The following is a 19,617-nucleotide window of genomic DNA, read 5'->3' on the forward strand; positions in this document are numbered from 1 at the left end:
TTAAGGACACGAGTGATGGAGCACAGCATCTCCAAAGTAGTGATGAAATGGAGATTTTCCCATACGACCATTTAACGAGTTTATCGTGAATATCAGGAATCCGGCAAAACATCAAATCTCTGACATCGCTGTGATTAGAAAAACCTGCAAGAACAGGACTAATGAGGACTGAAGAAACCGTTCAACATAACAGAAGTAGAAGCCTTCCGAAAATTGCTGCAGATTTTAATGCTGGGCCATCAACAAGTGTCATCGTGTGAACCATTCAACGAAACATCTTTGATATGGGCTTTCGGAGCCGAAGGCCCATTCATGTACTCTTCACGACTGCACGACACAAAGCCTTAGGCCTCGTCTAGGCCCTTCGTCACTGACATTGGACTGTTGATGATTGGAAACTGTCGCCCAGTCGGACGAGTCTCGTTTCAAATTGTATTGTGCAGATGGACGTATATGGGTGTGGAGACAATCGCATGAATCCATGGACACTGGAGGCCTTGTAATGGTTTGAAGTGTGTGCAGTTAGAGTGATATGGGACCCTGATATGCCTAGAAACACACGCGAGACAGATCACATACTTAAACTTCCTGTCTGATCACCTGCAGAAATCTTCACCATCTCATACTCTTATGGTTTTATGGACAGCCCTCCAGTATTCATGGTGAGAGTTTCCTCCAGCACTGCTTCAGACATTAGTCGAGGCCATCCCTCATCATGTTGTCGCACTTCTGATTGCTCGCAAGGGCCCTACACAATGTTAAGCAGGTGTACCAGTTTCTTTGGCTCTTAAGTGTAGATTAAAAACCATAGAACTTTTATTAGAAGGGTTTTTAATATCTGTTATTGCTTTAATGGTATTCATTCAGAAATATTGAACTCAATCTTTTTTAAGTGGTGTTTCACCCCCCTATCAGCTGTATGGGCATGTATCAAAAACAATCTGTCTTATTTTGCTCTACACTACAGTATATAATAGCCAATCAAAATTGAAGTGTATGTTTTGGGGGTGTTTTATTTGTGAGTCATATGCACACCTGAAATTGAGAAGAAATTGCATGTGTCTGACTGCCTTGTTCCAAGACATTCAGTATGTTACGCGAGGAAAGTGCAAGTTGGTTTTTCACGATCGATGTGTTCAGAATCCATGATGGTTGGCATGGAGGAGGTCATTCTGTCTGAGACACCTCAATATTTTTGAGCTCAGAGATTCCATTGGGCCCTTGAGCTTTGTCCAGTTTTAACGATTTCAGCTGTTTCTCAGTGCCACTGACATTAGATCTATTTCACTCATCTTTGCTGTGCTTTGAGAAATAAATTGAGACTATACCCCAGTGTCTTCATTTGTAAAGTAACATTTTAAAAGAGAGTTAAACATTTCTGCTTTTACTTTGCTTCTCTCAGTTTCATTTTTGGTCTCATCCAGTATTGACTGGATGCTAACTTTGGTGCCATTAACGGCTGTTATATGACCAGAATTTCTTTCCATTTTGTGTATGTTATTGAAGGCTTCACACATTGCTTTCTTGACAGCTAGATGCATTTCATTCTCTCGACCTATAGCCCTCTGCTTTCTTTTACACCTATGAAGCAGTAGCCTCTGTTTCCTCAGAATTTTCTTTACAGTGACTGTAAACCATGGACATTCCCTTTCATCATGAACTATTATACTTGGTACACGTCTATCCATTGCATGTTAGCTTTTCCTTTAAAACCGAGTCATACTTCCTCTAAATGCAGCTGCCCTGAGCTAAAAATTTCTGTTTCCTCACTGAGATATGACACTACTGCTTTTTTATCTAGTATATTGAATGTATACATCTTTCTAAGTGCTTTAGTTGCCCTTTGTATTTTGGTAATCATTGTTGCCACAATCAACTCCTGGTCACTGATTCCAATTTCATGTGAACATCCTCGAAGAGGTCAGGTCTGTTTGTTTCCATTAAATCTAATACATATCCATCATGAGTGGGGTTCTGAACTATCTGTTTCATGATCACATCAAGTTTTATGGAAGTAATGTGTGTGGGTGGAGCCTCAGAAATCATGAAATATTTAGAAAAAGCATCTTAATATTTGCAGCAAGTAAGAATATAGTTGTGCATCTTCATATTTTCCTGGCGCAATGGTTGTTCCATAAAATTTAGGACGTGAACTGTATAAATTTCACTTCTTCTTCCGATATTTTGGCTGTAAACCATCCAACTGTCTTCAGAGTGAGCTGGATGATTGGCAATCCAGCATTTGCTTCATCCTTTTAAATCCATGGACCGAGCCACTTCACATGCAGCCACAGATACACAAGACGCCAGAGTCTTCGATTAGTACCAAAGAGTTTACAACATATGCATGCAGAGGAGTCTGAAGGACAGGCTTTCACACTTGAGAAGAGTTTTTGAAGCCAATGGGTGTTCACAAAAGGTATGTAAGGCACTACAAATGAAACCAACAGTGGGCATAAGGGATGCAGAAGAAGACACGGAAATTTTTAAATCCATTGTTCTTCTACCATATGTGGGAAGCCTATTGTCAAAAATAGGACGAATCCTCAGCAAATCAAAGTGAAACTGATTTTTCGCCCTCCACTAAAGACAGCAGTACTCCTGTGTTCCATTAAAGATGATTAGATGCTTCAGAAACCTGGGGTTCACAAGATCCCCAGTGAGTTTGGCCATTCATACATCAGATAGATGACTCATACGGTCCATGTGAGATGCACAGAGCACCACAGGTACACTATGCTGTTAGAGCTTAATGAATTGACGTTGGCAGAGCATTATTGATTCTGGGCACTCTATTGTGTACAATAATTTAAAAATTGTAGCCTCGACTTCATACATCAGGTAGGCAGTTCGTGAGAGATCCACACAGCACCACAGGTACACCAGACTCTTACAGCCTAATAAATCAGCAGTGGCAGAGCATTATTGACAATGGGTACTCTATGGTGTACGATGATGTCAAAATTGTGGCATCGACTTCATCTTTCTGGGACTCATTAGTGAAAGAAGCAATTGAAATTTAGTTGGTGACGAATTTAATAAATAGACATAACTGCTTCGACAAATCATTGAATCTGGCACTTTCTATAATAAACTCACAAAGACTTCACAATGGTGCATCTCGTAGTGATACATCAGTATCACCATGTGGCTCGACCGTACAACCATAGATCTAATTTCAATCATATGTTGTACTTCTTTGGCACCAATCAACGTCTCTGGTGCCTTTTGTATCTGTGGTCGCATGCACAGTGGCGTGGTCCATGGGTTCAAAAGGACAGAGCAAGTACTGGAGTGTCAGTTACCGGACTCGTTCTGAAGATAGCTGTACTGTATGCAGCTGTACTGTATCAGAAGAATTTTATGGAACAAGAATATAATTGTTTTTGCTGCTTGTTACACACATAACAATTTTAAGCTGTGCTTTTAGCTTCTTGCATAATCACATCCTTGGAAATTGCATCATTTTCAGAAATAAACAGCGAAATCATTGTGACAAACCAGAACATAAATGCCAGTGTTGCTAGTAGGTATGCATTGAGCATACTGAATAAAAAACAGTCACATTATGTGCTGCGATTCTTTGTTCTTTGTACATGATGTCAAATCGTAATCAATTAATTTATCACTGTTCTCAGGGATATCACCTGTCAATAAATGAAATCAGTCAAGCAATAAAACAAATTTTAGAAAACATTCAAGTAGCTCAGCTGTACTTTATTCCCCACAACCCCAACCCCCTCCTCTCAAAGCAATCAGAGCATGGCATTAAAATGATACATACAGATGTTATCAAGCTACATAGTTCCCTGAGGGTCTACATATACATGCATACACACACATACCTGTGACGTAATATTAAAGTTATTTCAAGATCAAAGATATGCATGCACACGCGCGCGCGCGCGCGCGCACACACACACACACACACACACACACACACACACACACACACACACACACACACACACACACACAGATATATCTCTTTATTTCAAATTTCAAATACTGCAATCCATAAAAATGTGGTTTCCCTCTCTAATTCCACCCATTAAATTTCATCTAAGATCTGCCTCTGAATTATAATATACCACTTCAGTTCCTCCAGTGTCTCTGCTGCATTCTCCCTCTGATTAAACAAACCTGTGACTACTGGTGCTGCACTCTCTTTATACATTAAATATCTCCTGTTTGTCCTCTCTGGTATGAGTGCCACACACTAGAACAATATTCTACGATGGTTACACGAGTGATTTGTAAGCAGTGTTAAATGCACTTATGTTAAATGACAACAAATTCTCATTAAATATTGTTTAAACAATTATGTACATGTGTTCGATAGAAGGGCCTTTTTGGTTCTCTTTTAAGTGGTAATGTCAGCTAACAAATGTGGCTGACAACTGTTAAATTATCATGGTTTTTAGTAGCATTTGTAATTAACATTTAGAAAAACTTACTGGCAAAATAGTAAACTATTCATTAAATAACTACACAAGTATGACAAGATTGAGGTATCCATGGTGCATTCATTTGCTATTCTCTTGGGGATAACACAAGCTGAGGAAGTAAAGGTGGAACTCAGTTTGATTTTACAAAGAGTACTCTATGGCATTTTCCCCTTACCCAGCTTGCATTTATCATGAATCTCTCACCCAATGATAAGTCCCAAGCAACTGGAAAGGGTGCAGGAGACACCAGCATATAACAAAGGTAAAAGAATGGATTCACAAAATTACAGGTAAATATCCCTAACTTCTGTTTGCTGCAGAATCATTGAACATAATCTCAGTTCAGATGTAATAAACCTTTTTGAAACTGAGAAGTTTATGTGCATGAATTGGCACGGTTTTAGAAAGTACTGCTCATGCGAAACTCAGCTTGCCCTTTTCTTACATGATATACTGAGAACTATGGATGAAGGGCAACAGGTGAATTCAATATTTGTAGATTGCCGGAAAGCATTTGACATGGTTCCCCTTTGCAGACAGTTACCAAAGGTACGAACATATGGAATGAGGTCACAGGTATGGGAGTGGCTCAAAGACTCCTTCAATAATAGAACCTAATATGTTGTCCTTGACAGCGAGTGCTCATCAGAGACAAGGGTATTATCAGGAGGGCCCCAGGAAAGTGTAATAGGACCACTGTTGTTCTCTATATACATAAATGATTTGACTGACAGGGTGGGCAGCAATCTTCAGTTGTTTGCTGATAATTGTATGGTGTACAGTAAGTTGTCAAAGTTGAGTGACTGTAAGAAGATACAAGATGACTTAGACAAAATTTCCAGTTGGTGTGATGAATGGGAGCTAGCTGTAAATGTGGAAAAATTTAAGTTAATGTGTATGAGTAGGAAGTTCAAACATGTTGTGTTCGGATACAGTATAACCAGTGTCCTGCTTGACACAGTCAAGTCATTTAAATATCTGGGCATAATGTCGCAAAGTGATGTGAGATAGAACGAACATATGTGAACTGTAGGTAGGGAAGGTGAATGGTCGATCTTGATTTATTGGAGAAGTTTAGGAACAGTGGTTCACCTGTAAAGGAGACCACATGTAGGATTCTGATTCAACCTATTATTAAATGAGATTCTGGAAATATCCCCCAGGCTGTGGCTAGGCCATGTCTCCACAATATCCTTTCTTTCATGAGTGCTAGCTCTGCAAGGTTTGCAGGAGAGCTTCTGTGAAATCTGGAAGGTAGGAGATGAGGTACTGGAAGAACTAAAGCTGTGGGGATGTGGCGTCAGTTGTGCTTGTGTAGCTCAGATGGTAGAGCACTTGCCCCCAAAAGGCAGAGGTCCCAAGTTTGAATCTCAGTCCAGCACACAGTTTTAATCTGCCAGGAAATTTCAACCTATTCTTGAGTATTGTTCGAGTGTTTGGGATCCGTACCAGGTTGGACTGAGAAAGACATCGATGGAAGTCAGAGGCGGGCTGCTTGATTTGCTATTGGTAGGTTCAAACAACACATAACTGTTGCAGAGATGTTTCAGGAACTCAAATGGGCATCCCTGGAGGGATGGCGACATTCCTTTTGAGAAACAAAATTGAGAAAATGTAGAGAACCAGCATTTGAAGCTGACTGTGAATTATTCTACTGCTGCCGACATTCATTGCACGTGAGAACCACAAAGATAAGACACAAGAAATTAGTGCTCATATAGAGATACACACACAGTTGTTTTTCCCTCATTCTGTTTGTGAGTGGAACAGGAAAGGAAATGACAAGTAGTGGTACAGGGTACCCTCCACTAGGCACCACATGGGGCTTGCGGAGTATCTATGTAGATGTAGATGTAGTCATACAATGTTCGGACTAACATTTGCATAATGGAAAAATATAAGTACATAATAGATCCATAAATACATTAAACACAGAGGTATAGCTTTTAGAGATGATAGCTACAGTACAGTTCTATCATCTGAGATAAGTGTATCAAAGTTAAAATCTTGTAGTGGCTGTTCACTGCCCAGAATCAATTGCCTATATGACTGAATCACACACATTACTACTGCCAGGTTTGCCTTCTTTCAGAACAAGCATAAAAGTGTCCTCCTTCTTTGATATCTATTGTATAAATGTCCAGAATTGCATGAACCATTTAAATTTTTTTAATTCGAAGGTTCACTGTGTAAGTATTTAGTCAATGTGAAATATTAACTCCTGTAGTTTTGAAGACAGTGAAAATATTGTTATGTCATTGGATGCACCTCATTTTTCTGAGATTGCAGATGTATTCAAATTAGCTGTGTATTATTATAGATTTTCTAAGAATTGTAACTTAGCCATCTCTGAGATTATCTCAAAGTTCATCATTTTTGGTCAATTCCACATTCCACTAAGCTAGCGACCACTGTCCAGCTCCCTCTTGTGGAGTTTTTCCCCATTTCTGGCCATGTTGCTCATCTTCATACCTGGCTGGCCCATATTGCTCACTTAGCTAGAACTGTCATGGCAAGCTCTCAGTGCTGGGGCTATATAGCTTCACAAACAAATTCACCTCACCTTGTACCAATTCTAAGTGGCCAATTAGCTTTTCCACATACAGGTAACATTACACACCTCTACTTAATATGGCGCAGTAGCTCACTAACTTAGCATATTAAGTCACATGATATTAGACTTACTTACCTAATAATAAATAACTATATACCATAATAAATTGAATATACTATTTGTGTGTCTGAATAATAGTGTAAGTATCTTTGTGGTAGTGTCTAAAGCAGCGTTTACCTCCTAGGATATAACATCTGTTATCAGCATAAATTTTCTAAATCTAATTCAAATTTTAAAAATTGCAACATATTAATTAAATGCCAAAAAGATAGAAAACATTAATTTAAAGAACCTTTTGAGTCAGATTGACTTGTATGGAGGTTTTAGTGCTGTTGTGCTCATTTGATAGCACTTTTTGCTTTGACCACATTGTTGCACTTGACTATCACAAACACAGCACGTGGTCATTGTTCTGGAGTCAAAGTTTACATTGTCTGCAGTCCAGCTGCATCTATAGGAATTCATGACCCCCTTGGCCATGTAATACACCAAAACATGTGTCAATTTTTAGACACCATCACTGTTGTAGGAGGACAGCTGTTCAAATACGACGTGAATTAGTTACCAGTAATCATATGACTTCCAAAATCACCATAGGTGGAAACTGAATGACCTACCCAGTGGAACGGATACATTCACAAACTGACTAGTGAAGCAAAAACAAATTTATACACTCCTGGAAATTGAAATAAGAACACCGTGAATTCATTGTCCCAGGAAGGGGAAACTTTATTGACACATTCCTGGGGTCAGATACATCACATGATCACACTGACAGAACCACAGGCACATAGACACAGGCAACAGAGCATGCACAATGTCGGCACTAGTACAGTGTATATCCGCCTTTCGCAGCAATGCAGGTTGCTATTCTCCCATGGAGACGTCGTAGAGATGCTGGATGTAGTCCTGTGGAACGGCTTGCCATGCCATTTCCACCTGGCGCCTCAGTTGGACCAGCGTTCGTGCTGGACGTGCAGACCGTGTGAGACGACGCTTCATCCAATCCCAAACATGCTCAATGGGGGACAGATCTGGAGATCTTGCTGGCCAGGGTAGTTGACTTACACCTTCTAGAGCACGTTGGGTGGCACGGGATACATGCGGACATGCATTGTCCTGTTGGAACATCAAGTTCCCTTGCCGGTCTAGGAATGGTAGAACGATGGGTTCGATGACGGTTTGGATGTACCGTGCACTATTCAGTGTCCCCTCGACGATCACCAGAGGTGTACGGCCAGTGTAGGAGATCGCTCCCCAAACCATGATGCCGGGTGTTGGCCCTGTGTGCCTCGGTCGTATGCAGTCCTGATTGTGGCGCTCACCTGCACGGCGCCAAACACGCATACGACCATCATTGGCACCAAGGCAGAAGCAACTCTCATCGCTGAAGACGACACGTCTCCATTCGTCCCTCCATTCACGCCTGTCGCGACACCACTGGAGGCGGGCTGCACGATGTTGGGGCGTGAGCGTAAGACGGCCTAACGGTGTGCGGGACCGTAGCCCAGCTTCATGGAGACGGTTGCGAATGGTCCTCGCTGATACCCCAGGAGCAACAGTGTCCCTAATTTGCTGGGAAGTGGCGGTGCGGTCCCCTATGGCACTGCGTAGGATCCTACAGTCTTGGCGTGCATCCGTGCGTCGCTGCGGTCCGGTCCCAGGTCGACGGGCATGTGCACCTTCCGCCGACCACTGGTGACAACATCGATGTACTGTGGAGACCTCACGCCCCACGTGTTGAGCAATTCGGCGGTCCGTCCACCCGGCCTCCCGCATGCCCACTATACGCCCTCGCTCAAAGTCCGTCAACTGCACATACGGTTCACGTCCACGCTGTCGCGGCATGCTACCAGTGTTAAAGACTGCGATGGAGCTCCGTATGCCACGGCAAACTGGCTGACACTGACGGCGGCGGTGCACAAATGCTGCGCAGCTAGCGCCATTCGACGGCCAACACCGCGGTTCCTGGTGTGTCCGCTGTGCCGTGCGTGTGATCATTGCTTGTACAGCCCTCTCGCAGTGTCCGGAGCAAGTATGATGGGTCTGACACACCGGTGTCAATGTGTTCTTTTTTCCATTTCCAGGAGTGTAGTATTGGCGAAGTACATTTGATTCATCTCAACACTTGAAACACTCTGCCCATGATCCCACTAAAAAATATGTCTTTCACGCAATGAAATTTGTTCAACACCATAAATCAATGAACTCTTTATCATTTCTGTCACTATTTTAATATATCTAATCAGAATCTCTAAAGAAAACTGAAGCTACTCTGGGCAGATTCTTCCTTTTAACTTTCATTTTAACTTAGCGAATAACTGGATCATAAATTCATCAAATATTTACTCATTATTTGTACTATAGTGCCATTTATCCTCAGAATTTTACATATGTAAATCTATTCAAAACACTTACAAAATAATATACATTATAGAATTAACCCATATAATATACACCCAGAAGCTTAGCTTATTCTTTGCACATAACTACACATTCTACTCCCAGAACAATTACAATTTTAGTGAGGTCTGTTGACCTCAATGCACCACATTTTGTGCAAACAATAACTACAATTAAACTACACGTATCAAATGAGAAACCCATCCAAAATACTCCAAGTAACACACTTAAATGAATCCGTGAAGTTTTATTCTCCAAATAGTACATGCAAAGAGTTCAGATTCTGCTCTTACATAAATAACAAGATTAATTACATTCTGATGACCTTCTCATACCAAGATTTGTTTCGCCAACATTTACTCTCTTTTTCCACTAAGTTGTGCTTCCATACTTTATAACACACTTCTTCACTTCACCACATTACCCCTACACAAAACAGATATAACCTCAAAAATTCTTACATAGTACATTTAAAATTACACATATATACACACACATTTTACACATTTACTATGTTCTCCTTTCTATGAACAATCACAATGCTGTCACATTTTGTAGTCCCAATAACTTTCCCAGTACAGTATATTTGAGACTATACACACTGAATGTGGACATCAGAGAGACAACAAATGGCCCACAGTGTGTTCACAGAGGTTTTTTATTTCTCCATCTACTTCACTAGATTTTTCCTTGGTTTTTACTGAGACACACTCCTCAAACTTGTACTTAATAACCTTATAATGCTCATCATACCACATTTTTCTTTCATTTGCCGTCTTCTCCAAGCAAGCCTTTACTGCTGTCTCTCCTGCAGCTGCTGTTACTGCTTGGCATGGTGGAAAATCCGTGACCTCATTAAGAACTTTGGCTTGCTTCTTATCATTACTTCTAATGGTAAGTACACAGTATCCTTAATCTTACCATGTCCTCATTAAGAATTTTGGCTTGCTTCCTATCATTACTTCTAATGGTAAGTACACTATATCCTTACTCTTAACACTATTTAATTGTACATATTCAAACTTCCTCCATTTACAATGTTAGTTGTTTGCATATGCTCTACACAGGTGGCCAATTTCTCACATATAGCATTCACACATGTTACTTGCCATTTAGTATACTCATATCTTTATGTGTTTCATGCCTTGATTATTCATGAAGTCATTCCACATATTAGAAGTAAACTACTATCTGTTGACAGACAACAGCCTCTCTTGTTTTATTACTTTAGTAAAGAAGTCCTTTTCCAGTCTGGCAATCAGAGATTTGTTATTAGTTTTCCATATTGGATACTTCAAAGACACATCAACAACCACAAATACATACTTCATACCAACATGGTTAGTTAGAAGTGACTCATAATTGTCTATGGTGAATAGCTTGCCAACTTTGCTAGGGTTGATACCTTGCATTTCTCCCTGGTGTGAGACAGTGCAATTTTTCACCCACTAGCATTTGTCACAAGTGGCTAAATGAGCACACACCTGTCTGTTTATATTGTTTACATGCACAGACTCCTCAATGATTTCTACACACTTTTGTGTCCCATAATACCCGTAACTTAAGTGACCATAGCCCATCAGCTGTTCAGCATACTTTTCTGGAAAACACAGTCTCCGCCATTCCATTTTTTCATCTTTCCTATGAAATAAAACAACGTTATTAATTTTGTAGTACCAGAGTATCTTATCATATCCTTGCAACCATTTTTTTATATTTTTCAGTTCAGGGTCATCACTTTATGTTCATTACATGTCCTCACAGACAGCATGAATATCTCATTCCCCTTCTACTCTTTTCATGTATAAGTGTCAAAAATCTTCATCTACTTCTTCCTCATCACTGCCCTCTTTCCTAACAGGTACATGTGACATTGCACTAGCTATGCAGTTTTCAGTTCCTTTTATATATCTTATGCTATAATTGAATTGCTGCAGAATCATTGCTCGGGGCATAAGATGGTCATTAGTGACCTATCCAGCAGAGAACTAAGAGCTTTATGATCAGATAGTACAGTCACCTCACAACCTTCTAGATACAGCTGGAACTTTTTGAACCCAAACACAATAGTGAGTAACTCTTTTTCAGAAATGCTACAGCTGTGTTCACGATTATTTAATATATGGCTATCAAAAGCTACACTCATGTGTTCCATATCTCCTCCTCCCAATTTTCCCTGGAACACCTGTCGTTTGATGTCGTAATCTGAATTGCCTGTAGCTACAAAGAATGTCAATGACATATTGGGTAGTGTAACATTTTACTACCATGCAGGTAGTTAGCTACAGCTAAGAATTCCCTCTCACTTTCATCACTCCATTTACATGTGGAGTACTTTAATATTTTGCATGGGTTTAGAGACTTCATCCCTACTCGCATTTACCAAGAAATTTTTGGTAAAAACCACACAGTCCTAGGTATGATTTTAGTTGTTTTCTGGTCATTGGATTCTTGCAATCTGAAACTTAAAGTATTTCACTGCCCAGAAAAATACCTTTGGACGAGAGTTTATGACATAAAAACTGAATTTCTGCTCTAAAAACTTTACACTTGAGAGGGTTTTATGGTCATTCCTCCCTTTCTGATGGCCACTACAGGCTAAGAACATCTCCTCCAACAACTCACAATGTTCATGCCAAGATTCTGTAGCAATCAAAATATTGTCCACATAGATGACAATTTTTTTTCATTTTTCGATCTCCCAGAATGTGACTTTGCACTTTCACAAAAACTGCAACAGATGTTGTTAATCCAAATGGCACCAATTTAAGAAATAACTTCATCCTACTCGCTCCAGCCAACAGAATTAGCCAAAAGTCAGAGGTCAAGTTGACACTCGATATCAGTTTTATATTGCAAAAACTCTGTAAGTGGTCTTTCATGTTTTGTGGCTGATCTAGATCTGAGCTATCCTTCTTTTTAACAGTTACAATCATATTGCAGGAATCACTCCTACATTGTTTCACAACATTCCACTGTAACATCTGCTTTAATCAAGACTGCACTGCTTCTTAATCAGCAATAGCGTTCACATATGATTTTGATTTGATAGACTCATGTAGCCCCATCTTAACTGAACATTCAAGGTCCATCACTCTGCCAGGCCTGTCTGATAAAATATGCTCAAAATGACACAACAAATTACAGTTTCTCCTTTTCCCCACTCAAAATATCTTTAGCTTCTTCACTAGTTTCCTTTATTCAGTCAGATAGAAAATTACAATTGTCCCAACCTTCAGCAACTACTGTACAGGCAATTGCTGTATCCAATTAACAGATTTCTTGATTTTAATTTTCTTCTCTTACTCTCTAGTTCAAACACAAGGTACTTCTGAACAAAATTCAAAGAAGTTTTGTATTAACACAGAAGATCCATACCCAGCATTACATTCACTACAAGCATACCTATGAGACATGTCCTCATGATAACATCATGTGTAAATACAGAAATTGAAGCAACTAACCAAAAGATCGAAAAAATTTGTAAGTTTTTCAGCAATGCAACATACATTAACACAGATAGCCAAAAAAGGGAAAACTTCACTACCCATGGAATGCATAGAAACAAAAAAGGCAAAGAAGCACTATGCATTGTAATAATCAAACAACTGAATCAAAATCAACATGGCTTAATGCGACCTACAATTATAGCAACAGCAACGGAATCATCAGCTTCAACTAAAGAACCAGACCCTCCAGTGATTTGAGACAAAGCTGAAGAAACAAGAAGAGGATCTCCAACAAGTTTAGCTACAGTGCTCCAAGTTCAAACTTCAAAAATCACATGTAAACGCCAACTCACTAGGCCTCAACCTGCACCACTCATAAAAGGAAAGAACCACGTTTTTTATGGTAAGTGGTCCCAGAGAAATGTTACATCAACTATGTAAAACATCGCTCTGGAAAGAAAACTTCAAGAGTAAAAGTGAAGGGGGATATTCAAGGGAAGATATTTTGGAAACTTTAAGTAAGTGTAAGTCTGCATTCCTAATGCATTGGAACATAAATGGCCTAAACGCAACATATCCTGACAGTAAAACCACAAAAATTGACGAGCTGCAAATTATTCTTTCACAAGAAAGAAATATCAAAATCGTTTGCCTAAATGAACACTGGCATACAAAAGATTCAATCACAGTTTTAAATAAGTTCAAAAACTTTAGGATAGCTAGTTGTTTTTGTAGGCAAAACAGTACTCATGGTGGCTCCTGTATATTGATTAACAATTTGTTGGAATATAAAGAAAGAGATGATTTTAAATTTCTAAATGAAGAGCTTGTGTTTGAAAGTTGTTGTGTGGAGCTAGAACAACAGAATATCATTATCATCTCTATATACAAAATTCCTGGTAGTGATATAAATATATTATTCGTAGATAAGTCCAGTATCTCCTATATAAACTCACTAAAGACAATAGGAAAAAAATTGTAATTGCTGCTGATTTTAACATAGATACAGAAAGCAAAATAAGAATGTCAACTAAGTTTATTGACGTAATTCAAGAATATGGCTTTAGACTAAATTTCACTGACTTAACCAGAGTAAATGAGCAAACAGCAACATGCATTGACAATATTTTAACAAATTATATATTTGAGGACACTGCCAAATTCTCTTTAAACCTAGGTATCTCAGATCCCTCTGTTCTGCTTACCTAGGTATCTCAGATCCCTCTGCTTTGCTTACCTAGGTATCTCAGATCCCTCTGCTCTGCTTATAGAATTAAACTTACAAAAAAATGAATAAATAAATAACAAAAAAATGGGAGGAGATGCTTCATGGGAAGACAGTCCAGCAAAGAAAACATAAACTTGTTCTGTTATAGATTAAATGAGGTAGACTGGTCAACACAACAAGAAAAATCATGTTCAGAAAATTTTGATAAGTTTTTAAACAGCTTTTTACATGTCTTAAGTGAAACATTTCCACCCATAGCCTGCCCAAGAAGGGCAACAAATAAACTAAAGTGGATTACCACTAGCATAAAAATATCTAGTAATAGAAAGAGAGAGCTACATGTTAAGCTTTATTTTATTTTTATTTTACTTTGATCCAACATCAACTGATTACAAAAAGGTATTTTGTTCCAGTCTTCTAGATAAGTCAGAGTATTTCTTACTAGGGTTACATATTATTGGCTGGCACTTTTATCTACACAACTTTTTCTAAATTTAGTTGAGAGAACAGAGTTACATATATGGACTATACATAAAAAATTGTTATTGCCATACTTAGATTAAGGAATCTACAATTTGTAACACAGTATTCATATCTGACATTCAAATATTTACAGTTTGTGACACAGTCTAAGATCTGAGATTACATATATTTTTAGATAGATGGTCTTCCATCATACGAGTGTACTAAACCTAGAAACTCATCTATTGAATATACAGGATTGTTTAGGAGCCATAATTTTAATTTCATTTTTAGTTTTGTAATGGGCAATTTGGAGATATTAGGATGGAAGCAATTCAGTAGTTTTTGCCTGCATAGTGAGGGCTTTTCTCATAAAGTGTTGTTCTATGAGAGATGATGTGGGGTCTCTCTCTACCTCTAGTGTTGTGATCGTGTATTTCTTTATTAAATGTTTTGTTACTGTTTACTGCCATAATGATTATCTTCAACACATACCAGTTATGAACAGTTAGTATTTTAAATTCTTTAAACAGATTTCTGCAGGACTCCCTGGCACTTTTCTTTCCCATAATTCTAAGTGCCTTCTTTTGTAAGGTAAGTACACTTTTCATATTACCTTTACTGCTGGATCCCCATACCTCTACCCCATAACTTAGATGGGATTCAAATAGTGCAAAATATATTTGCCTCATAGTGGTGATGTTACAAAAAGGTGTCAGTTTTCTTAGGACATATATGGTAGTACATGGCTTTTTGTAAATATCATTCACATGATCAGACCCGTTTAACTCTGCATCTAGTGTCAGGCCAAGAAACTTGGTCAAGTATTGTTTTTTTAATGTATTCGTCACCCATTAAAATTTGGTTTTCATGAGTTTTTTGCGTCCCAAGATCAAATTCAATATAGTCAGATTTATTTGTGTTTAATTTTAGTTTGTTTTCATTAAAATACTGCAGAATTAAGCCTGCTGCAGAATTGGATTCCACTTCGAGCTGTGAATAGCTAGGATTGCTGCATATTAACATGGTATCATCTGCATATAAGATAGCTGTTGCATGGTTTGTTATGGACTGAATATCATTTACATAGATAATAAAAAGAAGTGGTCCTAATATTGACCCCCTGTGGAGTGCCGAATTTATGTCAGTGGTGTTTGATTTGTATGTTCCCTCTGTAGTGCTAATAGACACAAACTGCTTCCTATTTGTCAAGTAGGACCTCATCAGATTATGCGCTGTGCCTCGAATGCCATAGTTTCACAGTTTGTCCAGCAATATGGTCGTATCAACACAGTCAAATGCTTTTTGTAAGTCTAGAAAGATACCACATACATGTTCTTTATTATCTATTGCTGGAGTGACACCTTCGATTAATTTGGATGCTGCTGTAATGTTGGATGAACCCTTGAAAAACCTATACTGCCCCTTAGAAATCACTTTTTTGGATACCAGGAAGTTCCAGATTCTTACGTATATTACTTTCTCAAAGATTTTGGATATTATTGGAAGAACAGAAATGGGTCAAAAGTTTTCTACTAAATTCCTGTTTCCTTTTTTTGAAAATAGGCACAACTCAGGCAATTTTCAACTCATCTGGGAATAGACATTCTTCCATATGAGAATTGATAACTGTTGATAAAGGTGATGCAATTTTATGTATACATTTCTTAAGAGTCTCCAGACTAAGACCATCATATCCTGCTGCACGGGAATTCTTTAAGCTACTCACTGTTTTAATTATTTCTTCTTTACTTGTTGGCATCAAAAATATACTTCCTGACACTGGTGTTCCTCTGAATTTGTATTTATGATTTTTAAGCTGATTGTTTATGCTGGAGCGAACAGAAGCAAAGTAATTGTTAAATAGATCTGCTATCTTATTCTGATCAGTTTCTATTGTGCCGTTTATCAGCAAGTGATTTTCAGTTGTATGGTTCCCAGATTCACCTATTTCTCTATTTACTAGTGACCATGATGTTTTGGAGATATTATTTGAGTTCTGAATGACACTTTCAAAATATTTCTGTTTTTCTGAAATTAGAAGGTCTACCTAGTATTTCTGATATTTTTTGAACTCTTCTTTTAATTTTTTATTGCTCAAGTCATTTAACATAGCATACTCATACCATCTTAGTTTTTCTCTAGCCTCAGTGACTGAACTTGATATCCAGTTTCGGGTTATAGCATGTGACTGAATTCTCTTTTTTATTAATGGGCAGGCTTGGTTAAGAATGTAGAATAGTTCACTTGAGAATTTGCCATAACTATGAAGTGTCTTACAACACTGTTCCAATCCACATTCCTTAGCATATTATTCAACTGAGTTATATTTTGGTCTGTATTCATCCTAATATATCTATAGAAACTGTGTGTAGGAACCTTTTTTATGTGCACACTTAATTCTACTGCATGGTGGTCTGAGAAAGCACTTATAATAACACAAGATGTAAGATTGTAAAGATGAATAGCAGTGATTATGTTATCTATAACAGACTGGCATGTTTCAGTTTCCCTGGTTGCAGTGTTTATCAGGTATCTTACATTATATTCAAGCAGAGTATTTTTGAATAGTCTAGTGTGTAACTTATCTGCTAATACATTTATGTTGAAATCTCCTATAACTAATAACTTGTTCAGGTGTGATACAAAAACATTCTCTATCATGTCACAAAACTTTGTTAAGAAAACTTCGAAGTTTCCACCTGGCGGTCTATACAAACATATAACATAAATTTCATCATTTGGTATCTTTATACATGCTGCACATAATTCAGTTGTTCCTTCTAATGAATATTTACTTACATTTACTGAATTAAAATCAAATGTGCTCTTTACATACATTGATACACCCCCACCTCTGGTAGTAGATCTGCAAAACTTATTAGCTAGTACCATGTTTAGAGGTTTAAAAAGTTCTAATTTGGCATCAGAGAGTCAGTGTTCACTAATACCAAGCACATCAGACATAGTTTCATTTACAAACACGTGTAATTGTTTACATTTGTTGCTCAAGCCCTGTGCATTCTGGTGGATTATTTTAAAGTTGTAAATACCTTGACGTAGATTTCTCTGCTTTACTGAAATCATTTAAGAGTCCCGAGTTCATAAACTGCATTAAAGCGTATAAAAACTATTTAAGAAGGTTTCAAAAGCAGCAAAGGAAATGGCAAACACTAAATTCATTACAAAACACACAAATAAATGCAAGGCAATATGGACAGTAGTCAAATCTGAACTTGGAATCAGGAAATCTCTAAAATAAAGGTACAAGACAAAGTAATTATACATCCTGCTCAGATATCAGAAAATTTTAATAAATTCTTCATAAATGTAGCAAAATCTGATGTTGATGTAGACTATTATCAAGATAATGTACATTTGTTAGGCTCAAATCAGAGCAAGAAAAGAGAGCCTAATCAAATTTAACAAAGTAACAATAAAAGCTGTAGAAAAAACTATACTAAACCTAAAAATGTTCTGTGGGATGGGATGAAACTCCTGCCAAAGTCATTAAAGCAGCTACAAATATAATAGCACACCCACTACACAAAATAATTAATCAATAACTTGAAGAAGGATACATTCCAGAATTTCTAAAATATGCAGAAGTCAAACCATTATTTAAGAAAGGCTCCAAAGATGGTATGGGAAATTACCATCCAATTTCCATTCTTTCTGTGTTTTCTAAGATATTTGCAATGATTGTTGCAATTCACATTCATAATTTCTACTACAAATACAATGTAATCTCAAAAAATCAATTTGGGTTCCAGAAAGGCAAAAGTTCAATTCATGCAATCAATAGATTTATAATTAAAGTTAGTTCCACTTTGGACAAGTCATGAAAATCTGCAGAAACCTTCTGTGATTTATCCAAAGCATTCAGCTGTGTGAGTCACTGCTTATTGTTATATAAAATGAAAAAAATGTGGAATTATGGGTAGTGCCTTACAGTGGTGTAAGTCATATCTAACGGAGAGAAAGCAAAGGGTTGTCATAACGGCAAGCAAAGGGAAATACTCCTGGAAGTAGAGAACCATCTCACAGGTAGTATCACAAGGCTCAATTCTGGGTCCAATCCTCTTTCTTTTTTTATGTAAATGACTTACCCATAAATATAAATTATCATTCAGTTTTATTTGTTGATGACACATCAGTGCTAGCAGAAAATAAAAACACAGAATAAATTTCTAAAAATGTCATAGAAATTCTAGGAAACCCAGATGTTTGGTTCCATCTAAATGGTCTAAAGCTAAATAGTTCAAAAACACAGCTGATGCAACTTAAGACAAAACATTCTCAAATAAATGGTATTCACATTATGCACAGAAGCCAGAGCTAAATGAAGCTGGGCATGTTAAATTCTTAGGAATGCAATTGGACAGAAACTTATCATGGTCCTCACACATAGATTATCTAAAAAATAAATTAAATAGCCTGGTGTTTGCTATGACAATCTTAGCCAATGTCACTAGTATAGACACAAAAAAGTAGTATACCATAGTTACTTTTAGTCAGTAGTGAGATATGGTATTGTCTTCTAGAGGAATTATAGCAACATGACAAAAATATAAACATTGCAGAAAAAAATTATCAAAAACATATGCAGTGCAAATCTTGTTGGCCATTATTAAGAGATGTTAAGATACTAAGCGTTCCCTCATTGTATCTGTATGAAATAATTCTTTTCACAGCTAATAACCCTAAACTCTTTTTGTCAAATAATTTCCAGCATAGTTACGAAACTAGATGCAAAGAAAACTTCATGCTGCCTACACACAGGCTTAATCTTTTTGCACAGACTCCACAATATATGGGAGTGAAAGTATACAATAAACTGAAAGAGACATATTTTAGAAACGTCCAAACTGAGGCAGTAAAAAGAAAATTGTATAGCACCCTGGTGCAGAAATGTTGTTACTTTGTTGGTGAATTTTTTAATGATCTGACCATCTGAGCAGGATAAAAACAATAACAACAAATAATATTCAGATTTTATTGTGATTATGTAAA

The sequence above is a fragment of the Schistocerca gregaria genome, chromosome 1 (genome assembly GCF_023897955.1).
Source record: "Schistocerca gregaria isolate iqSchGreg1 chromosome 1, iqSchGreg1.2, whole genome shotgun sequence".
Classification (NCBI taxonomy): domain Eukaryota; kingdom Metazoa; phylum Arthropoda; class Insecta; order Orthoptera; family Acrididae; genus Schistocerca; species Schistocerca gregaria.